Source organism: Lonchura striata, chromosome 7 (assembly GCF_050655825.1).
Source record: "Lonchura striata isolate lonStrDom1 chromosome 7, ASM5065582v1, whole genome shotgun sequence".
NCBI lineage: Eukaryota > Metazoa > Chordata > Aves > Passeriformes > Estrildidae > Lonchura > Lonchura striata.
This window is the reverse complement of record NC_140709.1, coordinates 23,630,315-23,637,521: the sequence shown is the minus strand read 5'-3', so window position 1 is coordinate 23,637,521 and position 7,207 is coordinate 23,630,315.

The window sequence follows — 7,207 nt, the reverse complement described above, 5'->3', positions numbered from 1 at the left end:
CCAGAGGCATCTCAAAAACCTGTGCTGGGGACCTTCAGTTTTCTGAAATTTGTTGAGTTCATCCTCACTTGCTGTGTTTTTTCATGGATTTTGTGATAAAAAAATAGGCTGTTCTGTTCAACTCAAAATTGATCTTATTACTGGGTGTGACTTATTTGGAAAAGAAGCACATGTTCTCTCTGCTCCTGCAGAACTGCAGCACAAAGTCATTTGGCCAAAAGCTTTTCTGCACTCCTGAAAATACTTACGCCTACAAAAGTAAACAGAACCTATCATCTGTGCTGCTACAAAGATAAATATAGAAGATATTAGCAGCACATTATGTATGTTGTTAATAAATTGGTTGATATAAAGTAAAAGTAAAATAATGTTTTGCTGATATTGCATATAATTTGAAAAGCAATAATCTTCAACTAATTTTTGAGTTGGGGCCTTATTAATTAAACAGGATTTTGTTTAGCAGTAAATGATATGAAGATTAAGTCTTAACATTTGCTTGGTGGACACATAATTTAACATTAAATTTTGAATAGTTTTTAAATTATTTTGCATATGTTTTTTTCTTTTTGTAACTTAAGTGAAGAAATATTTTTGTCATTTGATCTTCCCTTGAGCCAGCAGTGGATTTCAGGAAACTTTTCAGATTTTCTCAGCCCTAAACCCTGGTTTCTGTCTATGGTTATTAAAACCCTCTTGAAGTCCCTGAGAGCTGCAGTCTTGCTGTGTGACTCCTCATCTCTTTTCCTGTGCAGGGAGTTCTGCTATTGCTTATCCTCTAAGTGGCTTTTATTAGAAAATGATCAGCAAGTTTTCAGAGTATTTGATCTTTCCCTAAATACCACAAGGAGAAGAAACAATCAGGAAAAAAAAAAAAAAATAGAGCCATTTTCTGTGCAACCTGCATGCACAAAGTGTGTCCCAAGAGATGTGAGAGGGGACAGAAATGGCAAAGGGATGCCTGAGGGACATGGGATGGGTCAGACAGGGCACAAGGGGAAGATGGGTCTGTGGCATTAGAGAATCAGACCCTTCCAGGCCTCTGTGGCTGCATATCTGGGGGACTCAGTGCTGCAAAATTGGTGTGTGCCTGGGACTGGCTGTGCCCTGAGCAGGTCATGCCTGGGACAGGCTGTGTCCTGAGTGGGGCACCCCTGGGACAGGCTGCAAAAGAGTTGCAGCTGCCCCTGAAGCCCCCCTAAACCCAGGGAGCTCCCCCCAACAGCCATGTGCCAATAGCTCCACCTGACCTGCCCTAGCACAGACACCACAAAACATTCCCCACCAAAGGACATCTCTTACAGTGTGACAATTGTCATGCTGTGTACAAAGAAAAGTATGTTTCAGTTTGACATACTGAGAATTACTATCTAATTTCGAACTGGTAATTTTAAATAATTCTCATTTTATTCTAAAGAATGACGTTTTAATTTTAAGACAGAAATGCTTCATATTTTAATCAAAGGAAATGTTTCATTATGTTTGGGTTTTTTTTTTTTATTCCTTCTTTCCTTTTCCTTGCAGCTTGTTGCAAATTTGAGCTCTCTTTAGTTTTGTTTCCGGTTAATCCCATACAATTTTCATTTTGACAGATCTTTAGGCAAATGACAGTATCTGTTATTTATATAGCTCTGTCTGTTAAAGCACTGATATTCACTGCTCATCGCTTTAAGGACAAATTGAGGCCCTAATCCTGTAAAGACCTACCTATTTTTATGGGCAGAACTGCTTACTGAGCATAAAGTTAATCACATTAAGCTTGTAAAGCACTAGAGATCCTAAAATGGAAAACATTAGTGATGTGCAAAGTATTATTTTGACTTTCAAACACTTCTCCCTTTCTCTGCCTTCTCCTGTAGAAGGATGAGAGACTCATTCAAATGGACTAAAAAAATTAGTTAGAATCTCAGTTTTGCATATTTTCATTCATTTTTTGCAAAGAATATGTTCTTTATACTAGTCGTGTGTCAGTTTAAAATAATGTCTGTCTGATCAATTCAATGTCAAATATTTTATTTCAATCATTAAAAATACACAATTTTCTACATTTTCACACATATCCCTGTGGAGGCATGAGAAAATTATTGCTCACCATGGTTCAGAAGGTGCTCTCAGTAAATCCTTTTACAGCTGGGATAATGCCCTAATTGCTCTCCTTTCTCTCCTCCCTGTTCTCTGCAGAACTCAGATCCCAGAGCTCCTGACAAACCAAAAGTCATCGTGGTCTTTGCTGAACCTTCTTTGCCCTCTCTCCCATGCAGGGAGCCTGGGAGCCTGCTCTGTGTGGAATTCTCTCAGTGTCACAGGTGACACTTGTCACTGTCCTTTGTTGGTATGTGGGGGAAAGCAGTCCTCCACCAGTCTGAGAATGCTTTCCATTCAAACAGTGGAGACACAATGAGGAATGGGCTTCACCTCAGGTTTTTGCCTCACCCAGAGTTTGAAATAGACTTTTCTCAAAATTCTCAGAATATTTTCTAAAATAATATAGGAGATGTTGATTTTGGCATCCCCTGGCCCATACTCCTAATTTCTTTCTTTCGCTCTAATTTTCATCCTCATTGCTGCAGTTTGGCTGCACTTGCTCATCATTCAGAGACAGGCTCTGAGACCTCCACACACGGTACCTGATAGATACAGGTCAGAAATAGAAGGGATCGTTCCCATGCTGGGCAAGACAGAAATAGAAGTAAAGAGAGAAAGCTTTTCTAGGGCTGGCAAGTCTGAGAAGCACTGGGAGCTGTAAGACATGCAGGTGTAAATCCACTCATTCACACCATGAAAACAGCTGGGCTTTGGCGTGGGTGGCACCAAGCAGGCTCTGCAGTGCCACAGCATCCCTTGTGCACGGTGACATCGCAGGGAGGCTGTAACAAAGCTCAGGACAAAATGCAGATTTTATCCTTATCCTGCTTGAAACGCACGCGGAGCTGGCTCAAAGGTTACCTGGGGCTCTGGCAGGGCAGGTCCCCAATGCAAGAGGCTCCAGGGCTGGCCTTTCCCCTCTGCAGCCCCCCCAGCACGCTCAAGACACGCTGACAGAGGGAATTTTTTGGCTGGTGGAACTGCACCGCATTCCTGACTGACACAAGTGAAGGCAGCATTTTTCTGCTGACATAGCTGAGCACACAGAAGAAGTCTGCCAGTGTAGCTGAGAGAACTAGAATTGCAGACTAATTTTTTTCATTTAAAAAATAAGTATCTACCATGATTGTTCCAGAAATCTTGAAAACATGAGACCAAAACACCCTAGAAAAATAAAAAAAATGTGAATCCCAGTATTATAATTTAAAAAATCTCATTATTTGCAGTAATGGGGAAGCACAGGTCATGACATATTTTATTTTTTTCTTGCAACGAGAAACCTTGCTCTTTGATTCATGAGGGCCCTTTCCTTGTGGCCTGAAGCCAGTGGAGTCATATGTTGACACAAGTCTCCATTACTTGGGCAGAGTCAGGGTGTAAAGAGCACATAACATTTGCTTAAAGGTTCAAACTTCTTTTTTTTAATCTTCCTGGTACTTTTCAGGAAATAGGTGAGTATTGGTACCTCATTTTCTAAGTACCTTAAGTATTGATTCGTAAAGCAAACAAGATTTTTTTTCATTAAAACTTGAATATTCATAAAAATTTGTATAGAAAATAGTTAGCTTGTCATTGGCTGGAAAACACAGAATAAAACTCTCCATGTAAGTCCTCATACTGTGTCATTAGTGACAATCCTAATAAAAGATAGCTCAAGCCAGAAGATTAAGGGATTTTTAACATGTAAATACAGATGCAAATAAGTAATCTAGACATTCAGGTCAGGCTTCCGTATGAGTAAATATATTCTTTAATTTATTAATGAAGATCAGAATCTTGTTAAATTGTTTATTAACCAGAGCTTCAGTATCTTTTATGTCTGTAGCTGAATGTATTTTAAAGAGTTAGAAAGTCAATACATGAAAGATTAAAATCATGTGATTCACTAGTCTCTCGCAGCAGGGTGGCCAAGTCTGCTCCCATTAAAGCTGTCATTGCCATGGTACCTAAAATACCAACAGTTCACAGACTGGGGGAAATGCACACATGAAGGTCTTTAACATTACATATGAATATAAAAGTAACAATTAATAATCTTGCACATCAATTTTCTGCTGCAAACACCATTTTCTAATTTTGTGCACATTCCAAACTTACTATTCCAGGATTTGGAGGAATTTTTATGAATCAGGTTTGCCACTGATTGACAAGGCACCTTCAAACAAATTGTCACTGTAATTGTGCTGTGTGCCCACTTCTCTTGAATCCCAAAGCTTTTTCACATAGCTTGAACAACTCACTCTGTTGCTGATAAGGCACTCAGACGTCACCATATGTTAGAATAAATGAAACATTTTTAATGCCAGCATTGTTTTCTGACAATAGCAACCTTTCTGGTTGAAATTTTGCTAGGTCGTTTTTCTTTTTTTCTTTTGCATATTGTGTTTTGACAACAAGCATTTCAATAATTTTAAATAATTTAAATATTAAATATATTTTTATTTTTTTAGAATAGATGATACAAAACATAAACAATTACAGCATTGAAGTGTAATTATGCATAATTGTCACTCTAGCAGTTCAAGTTCTCCAACATCATTTCATAACTTTGTCTTACATCTTTTATAAAGAAACTGCAGATGGAAGACACTTTACTAGGAAGGCATTGACATGACAGTGATTCCTTTATGGTACTTTATGTAAAGATGCCTGTGAGGAAGGTGTCAGGTGAATACAGAGTTATTTAATAGCTTTTATCTGATTATTCTAGTTGGTAAATATGTGTGAGTGTGCATGCTTCTGCATGATGTATCTGTGTAATACATGTGTATTTTAACACCTAGGTATCTATCCAAATTACTACATCTTACAGGAGTAAAGTATAGTAAATTCTGGCATTTAACCACATTGGAGTAAGCTTCAAGCAAGTAAGAAAAAAATGCTGTTAGCAAGTGTGTTGTAGCACATGGGACCAAAACAATTAACACTGAAGTTAAATGATGTGCTATGGCCATTGACATACCAGGGGAAATATCTATAGCCATACTTTTGAACAGAAGAACCACTGTTTTTCCAATTTTTCACAGGCCACTGTGCCTCCCTATCATCAATCTTTATAAGCACGTAAGAGCTGTAAATTAATGGACACATAATGTGTTTAAGCAGTTTACACATAAATTTATGAATATGCTAAAGTTTGTGTTTTTGTACTTAGAGCGTCATCTAGTGGGAATCTGGGATTATGGAACATCTCTTCCCTGTTTCTTCAACTCCAAGTAGACTGGTTTGTGAAAAGGAAAATATACAGCAGACGAAGCTATGCAGTGACAAAGCTTTCCTCATAATTAAATTTTAATTAAATTGTATAAAAAAATAAAAGGCAAACTAGAGTATTGGAGTAAAATTAAATTATTGTAGACTTCTGCAAAATTATTATCAGATATCAATATATCAGATACAGGTGAGCTTGCATATCTCATAACAAACCTTTACACATACAGTTTTAAAGTATTTTATTAATATTATAATATCCATAAAGGGGAAGAACTGCTTTTCCTCAAATTGAAATCAAAACTTTATTATTGAAATAATAACTCAAAAATTAGGATGTAACAAATCTATTTTTAATATATACAGGAAGAACATAATTTTGCATGAGGAAACCTTTGGAAAAATAATTTGGTGAGCATCTCCTACAAAATGATGCCTGGACACTACTTCTTGTCTGACACAGGGTCTCAGGCAGGTTGTCTTCTCCAAAGCTGACTTTGTTTTAAACCTTAAAAATAAATAGCTTCCTTAAAGGAATAAGTTCAGTTTAAATAGTTACAATACAGCAGAATTACAGAAATCAGCAGCCAGTCCAGATTTCTTCTTTTTTCAGCTGTGACATTACTTCAGACATCTTGAAGCAGAGTTCATGATATCATTAATTCATAAGGGATACAGTACTGAATTGCTGAGTCTAAATAAAAATCTCTATGGAGTGCTACTTTGTTTTTTTTTTCATGCTGAAAAGAAAATTGGAGGCCACCTGGGCCACTGACTAAACTTTAAAAGGATTAAAATACCTGCTGGAAAATTTGGAATGGATCCAAGTCTTGATGGAAGGTTTTTTTGTGTTTTTACAAACTTAAGTGGTTTTTTGAGTCATAATTATCACAGTGCTATAAAATGAAGGCAATCTTAGAGGAAGTCTTGACCAGATAGAAATGGATTGGAGTTTGTGTGTGTGAGATACCTGACCTGAAAATACATTTTTTCAAGTTTACATGTTGGCAGATCCAAGTTCTGCGTAAGCATCTTTCTTCTTTACCAGAGACCTCAAGACTTTTTAAGACAGGGGATTGACTTTTTAGTAGCAGGTCCTGTAGCAATACACAAGGGGTAATGATTTTAGACTGAAAGAAATTAGATTTATAAATTTAGACAGGATATAAGGAAGAAAATTTTTATGATGAGTGACAGAACACTGGAACAGGCTATCCAGAGAGGTGGCAGATACCCCAACCCTGGAAACATTCAAGGCCAGGTTGAACAGGGCTCAAAGCAACCTGATCTACTTGAAAATGTCCTTGCCCACACAAGTTGGACTACAGGACTTGTAAAGGTCCCTTCCAAGCCAAACCATTCTATGACCATGATTCTGTGATTTGTCACCATTTTCTTAATGGGGATAGGTGGAGAAGGTGCAGTTAAATTTGAGGCTGGACTGAAAGATCCAGGACTGCCTGTACAGCTTGGGACTGGAAAGTGATGGTTCCTCTCTCTGGAGGACCATTTTAAGGGAAGCTGTCTTCCTGTAATGAAGAAGAGGTATAGAAAAACTTCAGCAAGGGAAGAGGTAGCAAGAGAAAGAGAAACACAAAAGAAAAGGCTGATAAATAGAAAATGTCATGAACATTAATAGATAGTAGAAAAGGAAAAGGAGATTCTACAATGGGAGAAAACAGGGACTGAGAAAAGTTCAAAGAAAATACTAGCTTAACCTCAGTAACCCACTCATACTGTAAGGGCAGAGAATCTCATTTAACATTTCTTAGGTTTCAGAATTCATTGTACACTGAAAGAATACTTGATAAATTATTTAGACAGTTTCAACTGAGATTGGAAAAATCCCAGCCTGTCAGAAGCTAGGTTAAAAAAGGTTGATGCTGTATAAATAATTTACTTCTTTGGGGAGGAA